Source organism: Uranotaenia lowii, chromosome 2, assembly GCF_029784155.1.
Source record: "Uranotaenia lowii strain MFRU-FL chromosome 2, ASM2978415v1, whole genome shotgun sequence".
Taxonomy (NCBI): domain Eukaryota; kingdom Metazoa; phylum Arthropoda; class Insecta; order Diptera; family Culicidae; genus Uranotaenia; species Uranotaenia lowii.
This window is the reverse complement of record NC_073692.1, coordinates 124898929-124926144: the sequence shown is the minus strand read 5'-3', so window position 1 is coordinate 124926144 and position 27216 is coordinate 124898929. Positions and strand designations below refer to the sequence as shown.

Genomic DNA, 27216 nt, shown 5'->3' with positions numbered 1-27216 from the left:
AGCGATTTTCCTAAAATAAGTTTGATTTTTGCAGTTTTTGTCCTTAAATCTCACACATTTTTATGAATACAGTTGTACAAATATCACAGGTCAATTTTATTGACAATCTAAAGTATTTTTTGTAAATTTTCGAGTGTAAAAATATCCACGTGTCTCCGAGAAAATTTAATTTTAAATTATTTGATGTTTTGAAAACATCACTATGCATTAAAGGATTAATTGACTTAAACTTACCTAAAATTTGAAGAAAAAAAAATCACGCTTATATTTTAAACCCGATGGTCGATGGCGTAGGGTGCACAACATCTCATTGAAGCTTATTCTTAAGATGGTCATTTTTTGATAATTTCCACAAAATTTGGCTATGCATAAGGAACAATCCGTGAATTTTTGGCTGTGATGTGGAGACAGATAAGGGTTATTAAATAATAATTATAAGCAGAGAAATAAGTAAGTTGAAATTTTCGTTACAATTTGTGGCTCCAGAGAGCAATGAGGAAAGATGTTCACAGACTGGTACTTCTCACTTTACACACAGAAGTCAGTAACAATTACAAAAACGTAATCGATTTTTTTGTTTTTCAACAATACTTAAACGTTTAACCGAATGTCAAACGAAAGAAACAAATGTTATTGTCATGTGTTGAGGAGTTTTTAAATTGCTGAGAACTTCTTCATATTGGTATAATGTAAACAACTCAACACCTTGCGTCTCCATCAACAGAATAAAGGTTCGAGTTTCGTCTACTGGAAAACTAGAGGAAGCAACTGTAAATTTTCTAGTAGAAAATTTTCCCACCACCACACACAAACTGCTCGCGTCAATATTCTGCTTGAAAGTTCTATTCCGAAGAAAAACATGAAACGATGCCATGTGCTGTGCAGTCAGGACCTTAATAGCATCTCGGCCAGCATCATCGCTATCAGTTTGTGTACATCCTTCGGCGTGTTCGGATGTCCCTCGGTATCGCTCCTTCTTTGGTGTAACATCAAAGGTACTTTTTGTGAAAGAAAGTGTTTTTTTTTTCTTCTCTCCTTCAAGTGGTTTGCATATTTGTGCTCTATTTTGATGTGACGGTTGCTTCCACCACACAGTAAAGGTTACATGTTTGTTCCGTTAAGTGATCAATCAGTGAACGAGTGCATTTTTTTTTATTTGGGAATTATTCTCTCGAAGGATCGGAAACCATATTACGGTTGTGTGTCAGCTCATTGTGGGCAAATGAAGTTCTTAACGAAAAGTGAAAAACGATGTTCACTTTTGGCGCGCTGATGGAACCCAGTTAGCTAGTTGAAGCATCATTGTCTTTTCACGAAGCAAGTGAGCTACATGTGTAGGTATCGAGTGCATACCAAACTGTCACATCAAGTCTCGTGCAATGGATGGATGGGTTCCGGATAAAACGGAAACACGGGATCAGCGGGACGGGAGGGCGGGATTGTTCATTAATAACGTGGCCTTTTCCTCTATTCATCAACCCTTTCCTGTTGTTCCTGTGGTAGATTCAGTGGGTCACTGTTTCTCCATCGTCAGGAAAGAAGTCAGCTGGATGAAGTGCATGACAAGGGCATTCATCAAACGTGTGTTTGTGTCAATGTGTGTTCAGTGGATTGGAACTAGTGCATCTTTACAGACGGTTAATTGTTGGCTTAATCATGATTGAACGAGAGCTACTACCCAGCTGGAAACCGACTGACTGACTTTCGACAATACAAGGATAAATCAATTCCAAGCCACTGAACCTTTGTTGCGAAAGTCCTAACTGCAAAGTGAAAACCAACCGTAAAAAGGATTTTAAGGGATTAAATTCTAAGAATGTCATTGAACGGGGGCAACGCTCCCGTGTGTCGCGTCGTGACGATGATCATGAATAATTTGCTTTTCTTCAGTTTGCTTAGCATAATGAATGAATAAATTTTAGATTTTTTTTTCTGGGGATAGTTCGCCTTTCTTTAAATTAAATGTAACGACTCATCCTGAGGTATCACAGGAAAGGTTGCGAAATAAATTCAGTGATTTTTCGAAAAAAAATCTGTCTTCCTGTGATTTTATTAAAAAAAATCTGAGATGGTTTTCTGTGATGTTATTTCATTGAAAAATCATGTGGAATTGGGTCTATTTTACATTTCTTTTAGGTAAAACCAATAAATATTACCAATCTTACATGGTCTCCCAATTCAGAGTAAAAAACCGAAACATAATATATTGACATAAAAAAATATTTAGAAAATACGAACAAAATTCAAAAATTCTAAAATCTTGTTTGAAAGTTCTATGCTTTTTAACACAGATTCCGTGATGAAAATTTGTCAAAAATTCTGTAAATTTAAAGATTTTTCTGTGATTTCGGAAACCTTGATTACAGCCAGTAACAAGCAGTAACAAATTAAGTTTTATAACAGGCTACTAGACCAAGTTTAATTTTCATAAGAGGCTTAAAGAGTCTTACAAAACAATCAGTGTTACTTGGGAGGTTTGATTCGGGTACCTACCTACTATCACGTAGACTCAGCTATACTTAACCAATATTCTAATAGTTTGAGCTTGTTTTTTATTTGTTTGGAGCATGAACTGTAATAGTTACAACCCCTAACTGTAACCCCTGAGATTTTTGTATGTCAAATTATTTCAAAGTTCAAATCAAAGTTCAAGAAATGAAACTACAAAAGTAATGAGAAATTACTAGTATTTGAAGGAAATTTTTAATGGTACAATTCGATTTGCTATTCCATCAAACAAACTATTGAACATTTTCTGCTGATACAAAACATTCTTCAAAGAAACAATTTCAGCCGTAACTTTTTTGTGTTTTTCTTGTTCTACAAAGAAAAAATAAATAAATTTAAAAGATTTTAATAAAATATTAGAATAATTTTACAAAAAAGTTTTCAAATTTAATAGTGCTATTCGGCCAACACGATTTTGAGTCGATTTTTTGCAACCAGATGTGTTGTGCTTAAGGGGGGAGTAGGGTCTAACGGGTAAAAAAAAAACATAATTTTCACGATTTTTTTTAGAGTTATCGTTCAAACAAATGTATTCAAATTTTTTGCATTATACAAAGCATTGTTAAAAGAACATATAGTAATTTTTTCGTAGAAAAATATTGAAAAATGAGCCGGTGACGGAGCACTTTCGAGGATGCCTTTTAGAAAACAGGATTTGCGCTGGACACTGTATCTCAGCACAGAATCATCTGAAGTCAAAAAATCAGAGTGAAAAAAAAGAAAATCGTTGGGGTTTGGTATTTTATATGTAGAAAATATGTTCCAAATTTGAAAAGAATCCGTGAAGTAGTTTTCACATGACGATGTCCACTGACTTTAAAAATGTGCTTTCGAGAAAAACGCGTTCGAAGTTTCTGCTTGCAGTATTCTTGCAGTATTAGATAAGATGAGATAAAGGCCTATAATTTCTACAATTTTGCTTCGATTGACTTGAAAATTTGACACAACATTCTTGAAATGTTTCACAATAAGAAAAAAAAATAAAAAAAATCGATTTTTTGAAAGTGTTAGACCCTACTCCCCCCTTAAGATCTTCTTAAATATGAGTATCTCATCTATACATCAGTTAGATCATAATGTTACATCTTAGTGAAAGGACATCAGGTCGAAAAAAAAATAATTCCAGTGAAATCTGGGTGAATACATGTCGAAACAGGTGCCAATTTGAAATTGCTTATTTGATATCGAATTAGATAAATGTGGAATTTAAGTAAGATATCAGAAGGCTTTATTCCAAAATATCTTAAAAAAATGTGAATTTTTTTAAATTAATATTAATAAACTGTTTTTGGACACACAAAATTACACTTTTCAAAGAGAAATTTGAGTTGTTTTTATTTGATTTAGCAAATAATGGGAATAATCCCGGGGAAATCCAGGAAGTTCTTCATAATATCTGTGCAAGATTTGACTTAAACGAAATCCTATCGAAGAAGATCTCCAATAAACAATAACCAAAGCATAAAGCGATAATTGTCAGCATTTGATCTACAGTGAAAGATACTCTAAAACACCTAAGATATTTAACAGAAACTTTAAGTTTTTGGTGAATGTGTAGCTTTACAACATTTCTTTTGGATATTTTTTTGAATTCATCCAACATCATTTGAAAAATTTGGCAAATCTGTTTTTTTAACAACTTTAACCTTCCAAAGCTGTTCGCAAAATATCCGTTCCGGGGAAATTTGACCTGCAGCATATTTACGGAAACTTGTTTTTTCACCATCTTACCGGATTTAATCGCGACCTAAAAAGGGTAAACAAATAATAAAACCCATAGTTCTGACTGGGTTTGCAGAAAATTGAATCCTTTTTGGCTTATAAGAAGACGGTATAGTTTTCTAAGCAGAAAAATAGCGATCTGTTAAGGGTTTTAAGAGTGCGTAGGGGAATGTGTTCCTAAATGAACCTAGGGAGTAAAAATTCATACAAGGCTTTGATACCTTTCCATGTAATATTTTGACTTTTACAAATTATACTTTAAGAAGCTGAACACAAAAGCTTGAATGGTTTTTGTTTCTTATTCAAATGAATTTAAGAAGTTAATCCAACTTAAGCTTTTATAAATAACTAGCTGACCCGGTGTGCTTTGCTACACCTTTCAATATCAAAAGATAGTTTCAAAAATTGTTAAAATTTGTATTGTTTTGCTGGCATGATTTTTAATCAAATTATAACATAATTCATAAGCAACCGCAAATGAGAGCTGCAGCTGGAGTTTCGAATTGCAAAACAAAGGTAACTTAAACTAATATTCTGAATCTTGCTATGATAATTTTAATCTGCCTGGAGGGTCTCAAATTAATCGTACGCAAACAATCTAACTTATAAAATATGGTTGTTTTTGCTTGATATGTTCTGGATTTATGCTAAAAAAACTGATAAAAGAGCCTCCGTCACCTGTCCTTCCCTTCACTCCCTGTTGAATGGAGGTCGTGATCTTTAATAATCATACCCATTTTTTTTTCGTTCTCAAAAATTCTCCTACATATGTCAAATATAGTTCAATTGGTTGATAAGTTTTTAAGCTTTACAACAAAACTTGTATGGAGCCTCCGCCTTTTTCCCCTCTCTACACTGTGAAGCGTAAGGGTCTATAACAATCGTAGAAACATATCTCGTAACCAAGTACCTTTGCATGCCATATTTATTTCCATTTGTTGGTTTCGTTTGCATAAATTGAGAACTTATGCTAACAAAACCATATTGGGCTCACCTCCCTCCTCCTATGTACCTACTCACTGAAAGAAGGATGGTGTGTCAGATAATCATCATACCAAAATGATTTTCCATGTTAAGTTTTGTCCATTTCTCGGATTTTATAAAACATAAGTTCAATGTAAGCCTTCTCTTCCCTTTCTATATTCCCAATTCTATCATCCTACTGCAAGGAATTGTTACACATAGAAACAGTATTTTTCGTACTCAAATACTTATTGATGCCAAATTTAGTTTCATTTGCTCAATTAATTCTCAAGCTATGTAATGAAAAATATATGGAAGACCCCTTTTACCCCTTTGTATCTTTCCGCTGAAAAAAGGTGGGGCTTCAATTTATAATAGAATCTAAAAGATTTCTCGTATCCAAATACCCTTACATGCCAAATATGGCTCAATTTGCTCGGTCAACTCTCCAGTTATACTGAAAACTGCAAGAGAGACCTCTCCTCCCCCTTTTCATCCATTTCTTTGAAGTAGTGAGGGATACCAAATATTGATAGAATCATTTCTCGTACCCAAATACCGTTCCATGCCAAATTTGGTTCCATTTGCTGTTGTAGTTCTTAAGTTATGCAGTAAAAATTGTATGAAACTCCCCTCCTTCTTTCCTTTCTCCCCGTTGGAAGAAAGAAGGGGTCTCAAACAATCATTAGAACATGTCACGTTCCCAAATACCCACCCATGCCAAATTTGGTTCCATTTGCTTAATTAGTTTTTGAGTTATGTAAAAATTATAAAAGAAGCCCCCTCCCCCCTTTATATCTCCCTACTGGAAAGAGGGAGGGTCTCAAATAATCATAGAAATATTTTTCGTATCCAACTACCATCCCATGCCAAATTTGGTTCCATTTGCTTTATTAGTTTTTGAGTTATGTAAAAAATATGAAAGAGGCCCCTCCCCCTTTAAACTGGAAAGAGGGAGGGGTCTCAAGTAATCATTGCAGTATCTGTATCCAAATACCTTCCCATGCCAAATTTGGTTCCAATATCTTGATTAGTTTTTGAGTTATATGAAAAATTTTAAGCTAGCCCCCCTCCCTCCTTCCTATCACCCCACTGAGAGGAGGGAGTGGTACCTAATATTCATAGAAATATTCCTGGTCCCAGTTACCACCCCATGCTAAATTTGATACCATTTGCTTGATGGATTCTCGAGATATGCAAAAAATAGTCTTTTGTTTGGGAGGCCCCTCCCCTCCTTCATGAGAGTGGGAGGGGTCTCAAACCATAATAGGAACCTTCCCCTACCTCCAATACCCCCACCTGCCAAGTTTCACGCAAATCGGTTCAGTAGTTTCCGAGTCTATAGGGAACAGACAGACAGACAGACAGACAGACAGACAGACAGAAATTCATTTTTATATATATAGATTAAATGACTTATTTAATCTTTTATAAATTACTTTTATGATATGATTAGAAAGTGGAATAGGAGAGTGCTTTTGTACGCCTCCATCATGTTTGTAAAATGCCTTTATCCTAAATTAACAAGTTAAATAGAATAATGATTTATATGATTTTTTAAAATTAAAACTTTGAATCTAAGCTCTTATCCGCATATATAAAAATGGATTTCTGTCTGTCTGTCTGTTCCCTATAGACTCGGAAACTACTGAACCGATTTACGTGAAAATTGGCGGGTGGGGGTATTGGAGGCAGGGGAAGGTTTCTATTATGGTTTAAGACCCCTCCCTCTCTCATGAAGTGGGGGAGGGGCCTCCCAAACAAAAAACAATTTTTTGCATAATTCGAGAACCAATCAAGCAAATGGTATCAAATTTGGCATGGGGTGGTTTTTGGGGTCGAGGAATATTTCTATGAATATTAGGCAGGGGGCTACCCTACAGTTTTTCATATAACTCGAAAACTAATCAAGATATTGGAATCAAAATTAGCACGGGAAGGTATTTGGATACGAAAAATATTTCAATGATTATTTGAGACCCCTCCCTGTGTCCAGTAGAAAGGGGGAGGGAACCTCTTTCATATTTTTTTACATAACTCAAAAACTAATAAAGCAAATGGAACCAAATTTGGCATGGGAGGTTATTTGGATAAGAAAAATATTTCTATGATTATTTGAAACCCCTCCCTCTTTCCAATAGGGAGATAGAAAGGGGGAAAGAGGGCCTCTTTTATAATTTTTTACATAACTCAAAAACTAATAGAGCTAATGGAACCAAATTTGGCATGGGAGGGTATTTGGGTCCGAGAAATGATTATTTGTGACCCGGCCCTCACTCCAATGAGGAAACATTAGAAGGGGAAGAGGACTTCCACAAATTTTTTTGTGTAACTTAAGAATAAATCGATCAAATGGAAACAATATTGGCATAGGATGGTTTAAGGGTACGATAAATGACTCTTTGGTATCACTCTTATTTTCCAGTAGGGAGATACTGGGCCTTATTCTGCGAGGCGAATGAAGTGACTCGGAGTCACATTAGTCGTAGTCACGTGACTATAGTCGGGGTATTCTGAGAGGCGACTCACTCCAGGTGACTAGTTCATCGCCTCGGGGGCTCGATGTTCATTTTGATGTTCCAGAAGAATGAACCAGTTTCATCGGGTTCACCATGCAAACTGTCAAATATGTAAGGAACATTCAAAGAAGGTAGTGTGATATTCAATTTCTTGGATGACGTCACAATCATGAAGAGCTTGAAAATAAAGCATTTAATTTTTATGTAACCAAACCAAATGCGGACTTAAATAAATCCAACCAATCTTTTTCAAATATGCTGTAAGTCCCTAAGCAAAATTCTAGTTCTAGTTCATGCTGAGAATTGGGATTCGCATTTTTGTACGTTGTAAAATTTCAAATTTAAAATGAAATTTTAGAATCAAAATGTTAAATAGACAGAGAATTCCAATTTCAGAGATCAAATTAGAATTGAAAACTGATATCCAAAATTTCATTCTATATTAATGATTACCAGATAAATTTAGTTTTCGTTAGAATCCATGTTAAATCAAAATTATGAACCTTTAAAAAAACATATTTCAAATTAAAAGTTAAAATTTCATATAAACATTCTTTTAAAGATTCATAATTTAGATTTATAGATTTCAAAATCTGTTTCAAACCAGAGTGTCAGATTTCATTTCACATGTATTTCAGATTCAGGTTCCAAAGTTCATATTATTTTGTATTTGGAATCAAAAGTTCAGATTAGTTTTCCTCATCTAGATAAGTCTTTCGCTTTTTGGAAATAGAAAATTCGCCATTGTTAGTTTAAATAGAAAAACCGTTTTTTTTTCATGATTGCGACTGTTTTATTTAAAATGTTTTTGTTTTCAGTTGATACCAACAAAATATGCTATTTGTGCAAAATTGAAGTTAAGTTTTCATGAAATCATTACAAAGATATGCAGAATCGTTTGGCACTATTATCACAAATTTGATTATTATTGATTAAAGACCCTTTAACAATTGTCATTCGGGTCAAAACACAAATTTGATGATTTTCTAACTTTTACAAAACAAAGATTTAAGATTTACTTTCATATATTTCATATTTAGGTTTCAAAGTGTATATTCTTTATTTGCAATTAAGTTATAAAAGTACAATTCAAGAATTATCATTTAAAAAGGACATCGTTTCTTTCAAGCCGATTCTTATTTTGAACCATAAAACTAAAAGGAGAAAACGTGCTTCAAATTTTTAGTTTTGTTCAATAACTTTTAAATAAATATTAGATATATATCACCTGTTTGTTTTTATTTTTTAATATTTTCTTTTAAACTCCGAATGAGTCAATGATTAAGGTACAATTGTTTCAAGTTAAAGTTACTTATTTCCATTGAAATAATCTTAAATCCAGTGACCAAGATAGGTTTATCATAAGCTTTGAATTCATTCTATTATCAAAATATAAGAGCACTGCAGGAAAACAATCTGTTGAAAAACAATAACTGAACTTGATTTTTTTTAATAATTTTTACGTAGGGTTTTAATTTTAATAAAAAGTTCAAATATTTTTCTTAAACTTGTTTAAATTTGTTTTTTTTTTTAAATTTTAGTCAAACAAATCAAATCGTGTAAAAGTTGTTGTATCGAGTTTGACAAACAATTCGAGCAATTAATATGTTGCTTGAATGAATTCGGTTTATTTGGTTATTTCTTTAAAAAGCTATTTATTCGATTAAAAAAAAACATATATAACAATATGTGCATGACTGATTTTATTAAAGCTTGCTAATTTTTCAAACTACTCATACATATGCAAACACAAATATTGCGTACCTGAAAATTCGAATAATTTTCTTGGATTGACATTTCGTAGAAGTTCATCCGGAATGACTTTTGCCCAATGTCCGTACATAATCAGGTGATGCAAATCAGATTTTTTTCGTGCACAATTTTGCACACTTGCTTTAAAATTTTAAGTGTAAACACAATGTGATTTGTTTGCTAAGTATTTTATTTTATGTTTGAATCTAGCTCAAGTATTTTAATCAGCATGAAAAGGTGATTTTTAGGTCTGTTTAGTTTCCAACTAAATTTGCACATAATTATGCTTCACCTTCCTTGATATTTCATTGGTTTTTGCCGCTGTGTTCATTCGCTAGCTACAACAGATTCATCTTGTAGCTTGCGGATGAATACAGAGTCAAAATTTAACCAAATAAAAATAAACATTAAACGCTGCGAATAGGTAATTTCTGTTGAATTGAATTTCCATTTTTAATATTAACGTGTTCGATTTATTTCAGACTAATTTTCTTTCAGCTACTGCTCCAGAGCAAGATGCAGACGTCTATGGCCGTGACGACGGAAACGGGCACCACGGCTCCGAAACTTCCAACTGGGCCAAACACAGAAAACCCCCGGATGCTGCAGGACAACAAAACAAAAGTGAGAAACCGGAATGGAACCAGCTCGTTTCGGAGCACCAGCAGGCTGAAGCAAACATTTCCGGCTCAAAAGTTAAAAGACTACGGCATATTGGAGGACCCGAGAGAAAAACTAAGAAAGTGCCTTGTAAAGTGGGTAGTATTGTGGTTTTAAAAAAAGTAGTAAGAAAATAAAAAAAAATCTAAAATATGAATCCGAACATTTTTAAAAAAATAAATTGCTATATGTGTGCGTGAAGAATCCGAATTTCCGATTTAAATTTCAGAATTAAAAAAATATTCGTAAAAAATCGTAATATCTTGAATTTACAAAGTTTTGAAAGTTTTTAAAAACTTAGATTTTGGACAGCAGAACTCAGAATTTTTGTGTGCATAAAAGGGTTTTTTTAAGTTGCTTTTAAAGATTTTTTTATTATAATCGAACCAAATTTCTAAGAATACCTTCGTTGTACTATTTTTAAACATTTTTCATCTTTACTGTCGTGAATTTTTATTGAAATTATGTAAATTTAGAGGATCTTTTTTTTTTTCTACCGAGTCACTTGCAAAATAGGTTACGACTCCAAAAGTCACTTGCCACCGACTTGAGTCACGCCATTCGCCTCTGAGAATACGGTGACAGAAAAAAAAGTTCATTCAAGTCACCTAAAGTTCATTTAAGTCACGGCATTCGCCTGCTAGAATACGGTGACTCTATAAAACGAAGTCACTTCACGTCACTCGCCTCGCAGAATAAGCCCCACTGTATTTTTTTTTACGTTACTCGAAAAGTTTTTAAGTAAATGAAACCAAATTTGTCATGGGATGCTTTTTAAGTTCGAGAAATATTCCTATGTTTATTTGAGACCCATTCCTTCTTCCATTTGAAAGATAGAAAGGGAGAACTTTGGCTCCCAGACGATTTTCTAGAACAATTGAAGCAAATGGAATCAAATTTTTCATGGAAGGGTATTTGAAAACAAAAAATGGTTTCTATTAATTTATGGTACCACCACTGACAAGGCCGGATTAAGGGGGGGGGGGGGCAAAAGGGGCAATTGCCCCGGGCCCCCCGACTCAGGGGGCCCCCCGAGGGAAAAAAGTTGTAACATTATTTCAATCATAAAGCATGGATCACTACAAATCTGGACGCATTAAAACGGGTCTATCTCGGAGCTATATAAACGAAATAAAAATGTTTTGTATTTGAAATGTAGGGTTTTTATTGCACTTTAAAGGAAAAATAATAAAAAAATTATTCCGATGTTGTTTTGATGAATTTTCGAACTTTTGGTTGAGTATCACTCATTATAGTTTGAACACCCTATTCGCTGACCTCAGCGTCCATTTTGTTCCACAATCTCTTCATCTCTGTTGCTTCTCGAGTCGTCTTACCATTCTTCTTCATCTTCTGCTTGACAATTGCCCAAAATTTTTCGATAGAGCGGAATTGAGGGCGGTTGGGTGGGTTGATGTCCTTTTCGACAAAATCCACCCGTTGGCCCAATACCACAGTAGAACATCCTAGCTGTAGTGGCAGCTTGCCAAATCTGGCGAAAACTTAACTAGTCCTTTGTGAGATCTAATGTACGAAAAAAAAAAGTTTTTCAGGCATTCCTCCTTGTAAATTTCGGAGTCCATGGTCTTGTTTTTCACAAAAACCGGAATTTTTCCTCCGCAGCTGCAAATACCTTGCCAGATCACACACTTTCTTGCAAACTTATCAGCAAAAACGAATTTGAAGTTGACGGGGACATCACCATGACCAGTGCAGTGCACCACTGCAGTGGCTTTACATAATTTTTGGCCAGAAAGCTGCCCGAAATCCATCTTCACGTACGTTTCGTCATCCATGAGGATGCATCCGTCGTACTTCGTTGGAATCTTGTTGTATAACTTCCGGGCACGTCCTTTGGCTACTAAATTCTGCTTCAATGTCCGGTTTGGTTGCTTACTGGTCCGATAGGATCGTATTCCTTCGCGGAGACTAATCCTTCTGACGGTGTACCGGTCGACGTTGAATTTCTTGGCGATGTCGTAGTCTGACTACCCTGTGTTTGCCTTGATCGTTCTCAACACCTTCAAATGCAGTTTCTGATTCTTAGTTCCACTATAACGCTTGGTATGAACCTGCCGATCGATAGTACCCGAGCAGACTTTGATGCCTGAATCGATAGCAAAACGTGACCAAGTTGAGGCATCGGCACCAAAATGATAGCATATTTAGGTATTCATTTTCAGACGATAACATAACAAGGCATCATTAAGCTATCGAAATCTGTTTTTTGGATAGCAAAGTGAAACGTAAATGAGGTATTAATAGCAAAATGATAGCACCATTTGGTGTCTGTTTTTTGACAACAGTAAATTAAGGCATCATTAAGGTTTCATTATTCTACTTTTGATAGCAAACCGAGACCAAAATAAGCTAACAACAGCAAGCTTAGAGAAAAACTTAGTATAGAATTTAATTCGATTGTTTAACTTAGCATCACTAAGCTGTTTAACCAATCATCGCTAAGCTAATAGAAAATTAAGAATTAAATAGAACTTATTGAATTCAAGATTCGATATCAAAATTAAAGCATGATTTGTTATGGAATTAAAACGATTGCAAAATTAGGCATCATTAAGGTATCTTTTTTTTTCAATGTACGTAACAATAAAAATTATTGCATAGTTTTAGGTTCTCACAAACATTAAAAAAACTTGACTTTTTATCACTCTTAAGAGAATTTTCGATTTACTTTTTTTTAAACCTTTAAGCCTAGTCCACACTAGGAGACGATTCGTCTCGAGACGGTCTAAGCGTCTCCCATTTTCTTCGGGAGACACTGAGACCGTCTCAGGTTTCCAACAACAACAACTGACAACAAAGTTCGTCTCATAACAAAAATCGCAGTTCATGTTGCCTAGTGTGGACTAGGCTTTATAACTACAGTATGTCTTGTTTGAAAAAGAAATAAAAATATTTTCTTTGTTAATTTGCTGTGTACAAAAAGCTCATTTTATTAATAGTCATCAAAATTATCAATCAGCAGTTATTGCCTTATTTAAAGGCATTAAAAAATTAACTCCTGTTGTTTGTTTAAAAATAAACTTGATATGAGTTGATTTTAAAAAAATAATTGTTTAGTTTCCAAACCAATTTTCATAACGTTGATTTTTCAATTGATTCTCAGTAACGCAACATTCTATAGTTTAAAATTTCAGATTTTCAACTTTATGCTTTTCGGTTGAATAAAAATACATATCTTTTCGAAACATAAATGGAAAATCACGAAATAAAAAACAATAAATTATGATTTCTTAGAAGTAGTGTATGAATCTTCTGGACGCTGTCCACAGCATGTCGGATACGGTAACTTCAATTTAAGCCGCACATAATTTTATGATTACTAAAGCAGACACAATGTAATTCAGATAGCGACGGTCATTTTGTGATGACTGTTCTCCTTCCACTCTGTCGGATTCAAAATATTGGAACGTTCCTGTTCGGTACCATTTCTTTTTTTAAACGCTTTCTGAAATGAACATGTTTTGAGCTTTGCTTTTCCACAAATGGAACTCAAAATTAAGAAAAAGGAACGAACTCCGTTTTGAACCCTTGCCACATGTGCCACAAGAGAAACACAAAGAGTTCAATGTCCACTTCTTAGCTCGAACTCTGTTTTGCTTTTTCTAAAAAAAACCATTTGCAATTCGAATTCTGCTTAAATCCCTCGTCATAAGAAAAAATGGACAACAATTTCAAGTTTTTAAAATGAAACTTTTTGATCCAGCTTCTAAGCTTATTTTGAGTATTAAATCTGGAGCGTGTAGGACAATGTAAATAAACACTGTTTCCGTTTATCGCTGCTAGCGCAGACTGGTTATTCCGTTTCACTCGATATTGGACGATCAGGATGTTGGTAAGTACGGACAAAGGAACCTGCCGCTGGTGACTTGAATGCGAAGCAATGATGAGTATTTTGTTTTCCGCAGATTGCTGCAGCTCGCTACTTTTTCTCCCGGGAAGTTTCGAAGAATTGAAATTGAAGGTGATCTTAGCGCGCAGCCGACCCTTATGCGTTAGAGGGACAGATCCTGGTGCCGGGTATCGTATAAAACACGGACATGGCCACACAACTGCGTGATCTGTACACCTCATGTGCCCGTGAAGTTGAATTGAAAGAAAGCCATAAATTTTTACGTGCCAAAGCTAGAGCAGAATTACATATGTACCTACTTCCGAACGGTGCAAATCCTCCTGATGCGTAATTTGAGAAGAAATACTTCTGAAGCGTGACGTTTTCATCGGAAAATGAGATATTCTTTCCAAAAAAAAAGCGTTCAACGACGCTTTCCGGCTGGATATTGTCTTCTAGGCTGGGATTATTGGCAACCGGATCCGGGTCAAGCAGGACGGATCTTGGCTAGCGAAAATTCAACATGTTATGTCGAAAATCGAATCAATCCCGTGGAATAGGGTGAAAATTGTGGCGTTTTCCGGCAACTTAGAAACCAGTACCAACCCCTGACGTGAAATGATTGGTGTCGACCCTGGTATATGCGAACCATTCCTGATAGATCGCTGAAGCCTGACCTCTTCAGGAAGGAATTGCTGTCGGTGGTTTTGCCCGAGATTTGCAGCGCTAGAAAATCACGAAGAGCTTGTCAACTCTCCAGGTAAGTTCGTTTCGTTGAACCCGGAAACAAAAAGAACAGGAATTTCAACAAGTTTTCAATTACATTTTTTTTTAAATCTTCATCTGCAGGTCTAAACCGCGAGCAAAGCATTGAAAATATGCGACTACTATCGTTCAAGCAGCTGGCTCAAAGCAGTAGGGCCTTAAGGTCCAAGCAGCTGTACCCTGAGGACGGATTATGTGGTATGTTTCAACACAGAGTGACACAAAATCCCAGGAGTGTTAAAACCAGACGGACCGTTTGCACTCGTTAGACATTCAAGTTATTCACAGTGAAGACAATTTATTCTTAAACCTTTTCAGTGATATATGACTCGACCAGTATGCATAGCGTGCCATATTCGTTGTTTTGGAATTGACCGTCTTTGATGGAGCCAGTACTGTAACCCGGAAGCTGTTCTACCCAGAGCAGTTGATCACTAGCAACGAAGATGTCTCTAGAAAGTTTGCCAAGTCACCATACACTCGGAAAAGATATCGACAGTGTGACTCTGAATCGCATCCGAAAATAGGCCGATCTACTGGACTTTCGGATCGCTAATCAAGCAATCAACTGTTTTGAATGTACACAGCAAAATGGTTATATTTTTGCATTTGACATACGTACAACTATGTATTACAAAACTTTTGGTATCGTGATTCGCCTTCACTTTTGCAATCATAAGTGGTGGCGATATTCATAAAACATGTCTCATATTAAAAACGAAATGATTGTAGAAGAGAAAAAAATACTTTTTCTTGAACCGTGTGTAACATAACCAAATGCGTTTAAAATTTGTTTCAAAGAAGGTACAAACAGACCGTACCCAGGCACACTCACACATCTCTCCAAACTGGCACTTCCATACATTTGTACCTACAGCAATAAATTTTTTTTTCTTCAAACTTTCTATAACTGTTAGAGTAACAATATTATCTGACGAGATATGACAAAAAGTCAAATTGTGTGGAAGAAAATCGCCAAATCTCGTCAGAATCTGTGGAGATTTGCAAGAGTGCGCCTGGGTACGGTCAATTTTGTGACTTACTGTATGTACCTACTTGCAAACAAATTTTAAACACATTTGGTTAGGTAACACAAATCAAGAAAAAGCAAAGGTGCCAATTTTCATATAATATGGACACGGCCATTTTTAATGAATGTCGTAACCACTGATGATTGCATAAGTGTAGGCGGTTTTCATTATCACAAATTTAACATGATAGATTGCTGCGCAAAGCAAATTTATCAAAGCAAAATTAACATACTTACTTAGCAACGAAATATTACATTTTGCATTCAGAAATTTAGATAGATTCAGCGATTATGTACCCTACAGGATTTTTGCTAAGATGCAGCCCAGCTTGGAAACCTTTTTCTTAGGACATCTATTGTCAGGATTGCTCGACAATCGACAGTGGAAATTGCATCGGTCTTCAGCCTTCAGTAAGTAAAATTTAACGTCTGGAATATGGAAAACTGTAAAAATAGTTGAAAAAAAGTAAACTACTTAAGCTATAGCTTACAAGGTTCATGACATGTAATGAAAATTAAATACCAAATTTTATATACATTTGGCGTTTTAATGTTTGCTATTTGTCTGAACCATGAAAACATTCACTTCTTTATTTGTTGCATAATTAAAGGCGATGTCCATCATATCCCTCCGAGCACACTTTGAGGAAACATAAAATTAAAAAAAAAAACATCATAAAAGCCAATTTATGATTGTACGATGCGAAATATACCCAAAAGATCGTAAAATTTCTTTCAGCTAGCTTTAATTTCACATAATTTATACCATTGGATTTAATTAAAATTTTTAGGTCAATTCGTGAAATGTAAGAAAAATACCAAAATATGTTTGTGTTGTTATGCGTTTCCATTTGAAACATATGCATAACAAATCTTCAAAGTCGTTTTTGCCGATTCATAGGTTTTTGCAATATTTTAAATTAGTATAAATGCCGACTGAATAATATGATAGCTCCAAGAAAAAAAAATATTTAAATATTCTATTTTATTATATTTTTTAAGAACGATTGACATACTATTTGCAATCTAAAATAGATAAATACTCTTTAAAATTAAATATGATATCATTTTTGGTATTCATCAAACATGAACTACTCGACTTCGATTGGATCCGTAACGCTAAACAAACATTGGAAGCATTTTAACAGGAAAACAATTCACACACTTTTACAAGAAAATAATAATTTCAATGGTAGGAATATTTTAAAAGTATGTTTGTAAATTAGTTATTCATTCTCGATATGTCAAAACAAAAGCTTAAGTGAGTCAGAAAACTAAAGAAAAAGTTACTTTTAACAGAATTATAATTAGTAATTTGATAAAAATATGCCTAATGTTGAAAACAAATTATACTGAAATTTGGATTTTATTATTTGATCGGACTGTTATACTCTATGATCAATTCGATGCCTACACAAAGGCGTTAACGTTATGAGATTCTTATTAGATTTTTTTTGTATCGGTTGTCATACCTGAGCAGAATTCAAGGATAAAATGATTGGAAATTTTGCTATCATGCCTTGTTAGCGAAATTTGGAATCATTTTGACTGAATAAAAGTGGTTTAATGACAAAATTTATCTCCCATTTTCGATATATGGATAGCACAGTTCTGCCAAATTTTGGTTTTATTGAACGTTTTTTGATACCTCGTTTAGCCATCCTTTTTTAAAAGAATTTTGAGGGCACAACGATGCCAAAATCTGCTTCTAGTTGAAACCCAAAATTGGCATCATTATGCCCTCAAAATACGTTTTAAAACGTTGGCTAAACGAGGCATCATTAAGGTTTCATTGAAACCTAGACTTGGGATAATCGAGATATGCATATATGAAAAGTGAGACCCAAATTTTGGCATTGTACCACCTTTATTCGGGCATAATGATACCTCATTTTACTTTCAAAGCATGATAGCAAAATAAGGTATAATTTTGCCATAAAAGTCTGCTCGGGTATGCATCTCACGGAAACGTTTGAGAACGCTGCACACGGTTGATTTGAGCATTTTTAACGATTTCGTGATTTCTTTAACCCGACCACGTCGGTTTTTAACGTGAGTGTCCAAAATTTATTTTCGTCTCGCGGCTCCCACGTGTAACTTTTTTGGAACAAAACGAATCGTAATGAAATTTTCAGCACTTATAGAGGATGATAGAGGAAACATTTCCGAACAATGTACTGTCAAAACATTCTAGATCCAATAACTAGGAGCGCAATGGTATAATAAACAGTGCGTCCAGATTCATGGTGATCCATGCTTTATGTGACTTTTGGTTGCTTGAATAGTATCCAAATATGGCAGGCTTTGCTTCCTTTAACTTTCAATAGTTCCATGAAATGATATTTCCAAGGTCATATTAATGAACAAACTCATTAGCTATGCAAGCAATTTTTAGGATTTTTTATTTTCATTCTAGGGTTAAACAGCTTTAAAAAAGCATTCAAAAACGCTAAAATTTAAAAAAACGTGATTTGAAAAAAATATTTTTTCTATAGAATATCTTTTCTCGGATAAAAGTTAGGTTTGGGGTTGGTTCATATGAAATATGCAAGAATCAAGGAATATTTAAATTCTAAGTAATATTTTTTTAAACTTTCAGTAAATTTTTAGTGATATTTGGAATGAAAAATTTTGTTTTCCCAAACAAATTTCTATAAAATAATAATAGGTACTAGTTGCGCTAATTCAGAAATTTTGTTTTTCTAACTGCGACAGTAAAAACTATCAAAAAAGTTAAAGGAATTGCAAATTTATAAATTTGAATTATTCACACAAAGTTTGCAGCGTACTTTATTTTGTTCATACGGCTTTGACTACAAGTACAGAGAACAGAAGTACAAACTAGCCCACGAAACCTGTGTAAAATTCAAACTACCTTTTTGAACCAATTTTTAGTTTTTTTTTGGCTGGAACACCAGATTTCTCCAATTACATCAAAGAGAATTGTCAAAATAATACAGAAATATCAGTTATATTGAGTTTTAAACAGATCGTCTGAGCTACTTGGCATGTTTCAAGAAACTCGCTGTTGAAGTTTCATAACACCCCTTTTAAATGTTGAACAATGGAAAAAAATATCTTCATACTTATTATATTTCTTTCAAACTTACTAGAAGTACTCAGTTTTAAACTATGGAATGCAAAAGTGATACCTAAAAAAAACCTCCTTAAGATGTCTAGAATCTGCTAGGTGAGAGTGATCGTCAAGAATGTTCCTGTTTAACTGGACATAGCCGATGCGTTCTCTGACTTCAATAACTGATCAAAAACTTATTTCAAATAAGCTGTTAGTAATTTTGGCTGACTTTGTCTGTGCTACAAGTACGCTTCAGTGTGAAGAACGTATTAAGTTTTTTTGATAAGTTTCTTTTCACCAGTCGTTACTACTGCAATTCATCAGAATATTTTGAATTGATATTTCTTGTGTGGAAAAAGATAAGATGATTTGAAATTTTTGATAGTTAGAGCGTACTTTCTTTCGTCGCGCACTGTAAATATAAATCACTAAAACACCTACACCTAGAATCTAAAGCATCAGATTTAAATTTTAAATTTTCAGAATTGCTTTCGAATCAAATGCCACGGAAATGCGATAGCATACCAAAATAGTGAAATTTTCACCACATCGCATTTTGGGAGTTGCCAACATTCGTATGTGTGATTTCATCTGATCTAAAGTGACGAAAAAACACACTCTGGTCGTATCCATTACCGTACTGAGCATTCGGTACAGAAACATGTGTATGTTATTCGCCGTCGACAAATGGACGCACTTTCATTGCATCTTTATCGAAATCCAACAAAGCTCGAGAAGCCGTACATCTGAAAAAGTGGAGTGACGATGTTTCAGGGCAATAAATTTTCTGTGAATGTCGTTCATATTCATGTGTTCGTTCTTTCAATATGAGAATTTAAGTAGCAGATTTTGTTACTATTTAAAGGTAATTTTTAAAGGTAACCTGGTCTAAGATGAATGAAAAACCATACATTCCTTTATTAAAATCTACACTTTCAAACCTCCCTAGGACTTCAAATTTAGCTTTAAGAAATACAATAAACAATGAAATATTGTGACTTTTTTTCCATTCTTTCAAATATTTTATCAGTTATCCCAAAATTCAAAGATATCGTTTCGAAATTTCAAAAATTTCGTTAGGTAGTTTATTGAATGTAAAGCAGGATCTAAAAGATTTCCTATTTCGATATTTGTCGAATAAGATTTTATGGCGTTCGTGATCATAATTGTGAATGGAATAGCGAACAATGCACATCAGCTATATTTTAATTCAATCAGAACAGGGGGAAAAAACTTTCGCGCACCAAATACCTAACATAGTCCATTGAAAGTGCCCCACAAGTCGCATGTTCTATGGCAAAACTTTTCGGCGCCTCTAATCTCTCAAAGTTTTGCTGAATCAAATTATTTTCCTATGGTGGGCATATCGAACTTATCCATCCGGTATAGAATGGAACAGAGGCGATAAAAAATTACACAAAAATTTCTAAGAAATCATATGGTGGACATGATTATTCTCTCGAGGATAAGATAATGATGATATGAAAAAAAAATTCAAATTGGCTTTCTGAATCAGTTATCCAATATCAAATCCATCGTCTAAGAACCGTAAATGAAGTTTTTTTTGGACAAATCAAACTAATATTGACATTGAGTTTATTTAAACGTTAAATTATTTCAAGGATAAACACATCATCTACATACATATTTAATTCTTATGGTGAATGCTATTTAAACAGCAATAAAAACTTTCTAAGGATTACGAGATTAGTAAGGTATACTGTATTTCTGAACATAGCAGAAAATTTTCAGTCTTAGTCCTATAGCGCTGGTACAGTAAGACCGAAGCAAAAAACGACTTGGTAAACCATCCAATAATAATCGGGGTCAAAAAGTCCCAACAATAAAAGCTGCCACGATCCTAACAGGTTTTCCGGGGAAAAGGAAATAAAAAGCCTAACAGATTGCTAACACACTGAGATTTCACTTGGGAAAAGCAAAAAGCTACCATACAGAAACTTTGCTAATTCTGGTGAAAGACAAATCCCGAAAGGCCCACCGCCCAAATCTACCTGACTTTCTTCGACGGACAGGACAGTGCGGTTCAATTTAACCACAAGACGGGTTTTCTTTTCCCGCTGAAATATCCCAGAAGCAGAAAAAAAACTAAGAAAGGGAAAACATTTGCACTCCTTTCTTTTCCATTTCTTGGTGAGTTACTTGAGTAGAAGATAGTTTCGTTGGGCAATATAACATGCTCGATGGAAAGTTTACGCTGTTGATGGAAATTATCTCTTTTTTCTGGGGAGAATTCTTGTCAAAATAAAAAAAACTATGTGCCTACTTAGACGAAATAAATGGAAATTTGAAATTACATTCAAAGGGTAATCAAAGGATGCATTGGTAGTTTACCCTAGAATACCCACCTCAAACCATGAACCGTGTAAATCAAAGACAAGACTTTTGTTTCTTTTAACTAGCTAGCTCAGCCATTTTATCCGGAATGAAAATGTCACGTTCAAGGGTTAGCCTCAAGGGCGGAAGGAAGAATTTATAATTACTAACAATAATAGAGATTTCTCCGGAAACAAAACTTTGAATATGTTTCCCAGGAAGAGTCCGTTAACTGTTGGTCATTGCCTGGAGCAATTTTAATAAAAGCTTTAGATGATTTGTTTTTAATCTTTGAGCGAAATTTCAACCAAAGCCGGATTCAGAATATAAAATTTGTATGTATTTAGTCTTTGACTAAATTAAGACACACACATGGCCGTAGGAACGGTGAGGGAAGGGGAGGGGCGTTTGAGGGTTAGAATGAGGGTGGATTGATACCGATCAAAAAATTCTACTTTACACTCAAAACTTAAAATTCCCAATAAAAATTAGGCCAAAACCTCAACCGCTTAAGTTTTTTCTAAATTTTCCAACTTGTAGATAGAAACTAAGTCCCAAATATAAAATTTCTAACGAGATTAGGCTCATGTCGGATATTCTATTTCCAAATACAATAACCGAAATCAAAATTCCCATTCTGTGTTAAGATTTTAGATATTGGAATCCTAATTCAACTCTTCATTTTTCTTTTCAAACATAAATTAGATTCATTATTCTTATTCAATGCTTAGAAAATAATTTAAGGAATGTGAAAACAAAATATTTCAAATAAAAAAAGGTTATTAAAATTTTGTCTCACATCCGTACTCAAAATTCTTACTCTCAATTCTCAAACAAACAAATGAAAGCTTCATTATGGTGATCTACAATCCAAAAATCAGAATCAGATCCATAATATGGAATATCCATTCAGATTCACATTCACATGTCGAATTCAAAACGAAGAATTGAAATGTATTGAAAAACAAAATTTCATCATAATTCAAATGAGATATTTTTGATTAAAAGGTCTGATACAAATCCAGTTTTTGTTTCTCAATTATAAAAAATTACTATCTGATGTAAAGTTTGTATATCGTATTTAAAAACTTAATTCAGATTCATGATTCAGATTTCGAATTTAAGTTCAAAACACATAAATAAGATTATGATTCAATATTCTAAATTTTGGATAAATATATAATAAATATAATCAATATCGACATAAGAATTTTCTTAAGAAACTCAAATCTCAGATAATCGGAGACTCACCATCAAAAATAAAATATTTAATAAACAATCAATTCGTTACACAATCAAGCTTTAACCTTCCAAAGCCGTTCGCAAAATTTCCGTACAAATCTATTTTTGATAAATTTGACCTGCAGTTTACGTACGTTCTCCTGGCCGCAAATATTGACCGATTTCGATGAATTATAATTCATTGTATAGATAATTTATTCTAGTTTCTCAATATTGAAAAATAAAGTCGAAATATTTTACGAAATCACCAGTAGCTGATTTCGAATGAAAAAAGTCGCGAAAAAGAGCTCTTTTTAGAATGCCTATAACTTGAGACAGGTTCCAAATATTGCGCTGACTTTATAATATTTGGAATTGTCAAGAATAAATCTATCCATAGATGTATAAATTTTTGGTGGTCCAAAGGAAGTTTTAGCCGCTATCCCGGAACTTCCGGTAGAAAAAATTCTTACTTCCAAAAAGTCACCCAATTTTGGCTTTGCATTGCTGTATCTCGGTTACCAATGGATCGATTCTCTAAATTCAAATTTTAGTTTTTTTTGTTAACTTCATTATTATTTTCGTAGAACATAGTTGGTTCCTCAAAAATCTCAGTTGTTCAGTATATGGTAATGAAACTCACATCTTTTTTGTCATTTTTCAAACTATCCCTCGTGTCGGTGGGTTTACGCGATTTTGTTAGCGTGATTTCTCTAAAATTTGAACTCAAATTGGTCACTTTTTATATACCTAGAGATTCATTAGAATCTCCTCTTTCGATTGACATACATTTTGTGTGGTGTTTTGAAAATTTGTAGCAACGTTTTTCGAATTTACTGAAAGCTGCCAGATTTCAACCAGTTTGGTCCACGTTTTCAACAGGTTGGTGTACAAATCTCGCACCCCTCACGTAGCTGCGGGAGAAACAAATCCTGTAGCTCTCTTTTTGTCGCTCACCAAATCTACCACCCAACCCAGCAGCAGGAGGAACTGCCGTCTCGCCGCGTGGTTTGTTGATTGATTGTGCTGATGCTGATAACGAAATGAATGCTTTATTGTTGTAGGAATTGCTTGAATCTTTTTTGATTTAATATTTTATTGGATGGGGGGGGGGAACATTTCTAAAGTTCACGTCCATGATTTCAGATTCAGATTACAGATTTCAGATTGCAGATTCCAGATTCAGATATCAGATTTAAATTTCAAGATTCGATTTCAGATTAAGATTTCAGATTCAGATTCAGATTCAGATCTCAGATTCAGATTTCAGATTTCAGATTCAGATTTCAGATTCAGCTTTCATATTCAGATTTCAGATCCAGATTTCAGATTCAGATTTCGATTTCAGATTCAGATTCAATTTCAAATTTCAGATTCTAATTTCAGATTCCGATTCAAATTCCGATTTCTGATTAAAGTTTCTGATTAAAATTTCAGAATATTTGTTACTTGAATCATAGATTTTGTGTCTCCTGCAGTAGACACTGCTTGAAATAAAAGAAAAGAATCATGATAACATTCAAAACAAATGTATCACTGAAAATTTCTTAAATTCAGAAAATTCAGAAAAGAATCATAATAACATTCAAAACAAATGTATCACTGAAGAATTCTAATGATAAAATATCTAAAAAGATTCAAGAAGCTTATTTCAATTTGGAAAAATAATCTTTCTCTATTTTAAAATCAAAACATTTAGGGGAGAGGCGGGCTATATGCGCATATTAAGAAAAGCACTCATTTTCTCCCATATTCCAATAGATAGGAGTCTGAAAACTATATACACATGAGCAGACATTTGTTTTATATACGTTAGAGCAATGTTTCTGTTTAAATCTCTTACAGTTTTTGTGAAAATAATTTTATACTAAAAGAAGTCAAAATACGTCAAGGCAGAAATTTTGGTGCAATTTTTCACATCACTAGTTCTTTTGCATGAATCATAGTTAGGTATGTCATATGGCCATATTTCATGGTAATATTTTGTTCATATCGTATTTTTATCGTGATCAGTATGAGGTTCTTGGTTTTTCGCTGTAAGATTGTGATTTGAGCGTAGATATTATGTTTAGATGATAAAAAGTAAAAAATTTATTAGACTAATCTATTTTTCTTGATATGGGCATTCAGATCCTGTCTCTTATTCCAATATCTTATCATTTACAACTTTGCCAAAAGCTTCAATTTGTTGAATTTCTGATTTCCAGATAAATAAGAAAGAAAAACCATTTAAATTTTTGTTCACAGAATCTGTATGCACGATAATTAAAGTTCAATATATTATAACAAAACTGACAAAAATCTTGTTTGAATTTTTAAATTTTTTCCACTTTATATAGCAATTTAATTATTTCATGCCATGTGTTAAAAGCATATTACCTTCAAACTGTACTGATTAAATATGATGAATCTCCAGCCATATCGTCAATCGGCTGTATGCGCATATTACCAAATATGCGCATTTAGGAACACTTCCCCCTACTACGCAAAGAGGCATCAGCATCAGCACAATCAATCAACAAACCATGCGGCGAGACGGCAGTTCCTCCTGCTGCTGGGTTGGGTGGTAGATTTGGTGAGCGACAAAAAGAGAGCTACAGGATTTGTTTCTCCCGCAGCTACGTGAGGGGTGCGAGATTTGTACACCAACCTGTTGAAAACGTGGACCAAACTGGTTGAAATCTGGCAGCTTTCAGTAAATTCGAAAAACGTTGCTACAAATTTTCAAAACACCACACAAAATGTATGTCAATCGAAAGAGGAGATTCTAATGAATCTCTAGGTATATAAAAAGTGACCAATTTGAGTTCAAATTTTAGAGAAATCACGCTAACAAAATCGCGTAAACCCACCGACACGAGGGAGAGTTTGAAAAATGACAAAAAAGATGTGAGTTTCATTACCATATACTGAACAACTGAGATTTTTGAGGAACCAACTATGTTCTACGAAAATAATAATGAAGTTAACGAAAAAAAACTAAAATTTGAATTTAGAGAATCGATCCATTGGTAACCGAGATACAGCAATGCAAAGCCAAAATTGGGTGACTTTTTGGAAGTAAGAATTTTTTCTACCGGAAGTTCCGGGATAGCGGCTAAAACTTCCTTTGGACCACCAAAAATTTATACATCTATGGATAGATTTATTCTTGACAATTCCAAATATTATAAAATCAGCGCAATATTTGGAACCTGTCTCAAGTTATAGGCATTCTAAAAAGAGCTCTTTTTCGCGACTTTTTTCATTCGGAATCAGCTACTGGTGATTTCGTAAAATATTTCAACTTTATTTTTCAATATTGAGAAACTAGAATAAATTATCTATACAATGAATTATAATTCATCGAAATCAGTCAATATTTGCGGCTAGGGGAACTTACGCAAACTCTCGGGTCATATAGACCCGAACAGCCTAATTACGGATTTTTTTGAGGGAGCACTTCCGGTGGTCACAGGAAGTTGCCTGGTACTACAGATTGTGTATTTCTTGATTCCCCAGGGAGGTTTTTAAAATCAAATTTTTGCGATTTTTTCTCGAAGAGTTATGATGATTTGAATGTGCGCTTCGGGTCATATTGACCCGAACGACTTTGGAAGGTTAAAAATTACTAAAAATATTTGAGATCATGTTAACGATTGTTTAAATAGAATTCTAAGATTTCGAGTTAAAAAACAATTATTCACAATATTTAATTATGAAATTTTTTTTTTATAAAAAATCTTCGTCAACAGAGAAAAATCTTATCAAATGTTAAGATAAACATAGGGAACAAGCAACAAGTTTGTCTTTCAAATAAAACTTTTTTGGGTACCACTATTCAGTATCAACAGTCAGTCAAGAGTCAAGAGTTGAGAGTCAAAAACCAATAACTGAGAGTCAAGAGTCAGGAGCCGAAAGTTAAATGTCAAGAGCCAAGAGTCAAGAGTCAAAAGCCGACAGTCAAGGTCAAGAATCAAGAGCTAAGATTCAAGATCCAAGATGTAAGAGCCAGTAACCAAATATCAAGAGTCAAGCGTCTACAACCCTAAATTTTGCCCGAGTTTATTCTCATTCTCATTCTCAAATCAAATTAAAAAAAAAACAAATTGTGATGTAAATTTTTTTTATTTAGGTATGTGTCTAAAACGAATTTTTTTGAGCAAGTTTCATAAAAATAATCAGGAAAGGTTTTTCAGAAGCCTAGATGAGATTTAAATCTGCTGATGAATTTAGATGAAAAAAAAGTTTTTCCACTTATTTTTTTTTTCTTGATTTTTGACCAAATTTACCAAGACATTTGTCTGATTTTTTATTTACAATTTTGAAGTCAAATGCCCAGGTTTTTAGATAAAATAGCCCGGATTAGTCCGGCCCTGATATGTGCTAAAAAAAAATTCTGGCAACCTTAGTCATGAGTCAAGAGTTATATTACGTGTAAATAGTCTAGAGTCGAAAGTCAGCAATCAAAGTCAAAGATCATGTGTCATTAGTAAAGAATTCAGAGTCAAGAATCATGAGTTAAGAGTCAAGAGACGAGAGTTGAGAATCAAGTCTTGTATTTGTTATAAGTTTTTTTGTTTGTTGTAATTTCTATCTCTTCATGTGTTATGTTTTGTATTTTTTTCGGATCACTCTAAGAAAAAATTAACGAACAACTCTGTTGAATAATTATGCTTAAGATTGGGTTTTAACAGTTAAATGAATCTTTGTGGTTTGAAGCTAGTTGTGAGTAATTTTTTAGGCCGATTCTGAAATATTTCAGATAAAGTTTTCCTTTTAAATGAAGCCAATCGACAAAATGGCTGATAAATCATCATATTGAATCTGTTCAGTT

The 27216-nt window shown here is 33.9% G+C and overlaps 1 protein-coding gene across 13 annotated transcripts in view; it reads left to right on the top strand.

The window, feature by feature from the left end:
• The first annotated feature begins 892 nt into the window (after positions 1-892).
• Positions 893-27216, top strand: part of LOC129748874 (arrestin domain-containing protein 3-like) — a 129397-nt gene continuing 103073 nt past the window's right edge. For 4 of the 13 annotated variants that reach the window (XM_055743654.1, XM_055743650.1, XM_055743649.1 and 1 more), the window contains exon 1: positions 915-1100. The gene's annotated coding sequence lies outside the window, so the exon portion shown is untranslated. Of the gene's footprint in view, positions 1339-27216 lie in introns of all 13 variants that reach the window. The other 9 variants (XM_055743647.1, XM_055743643.1, XM_055743644.1 and 6 more) reach the window with 5 other exon arrangements.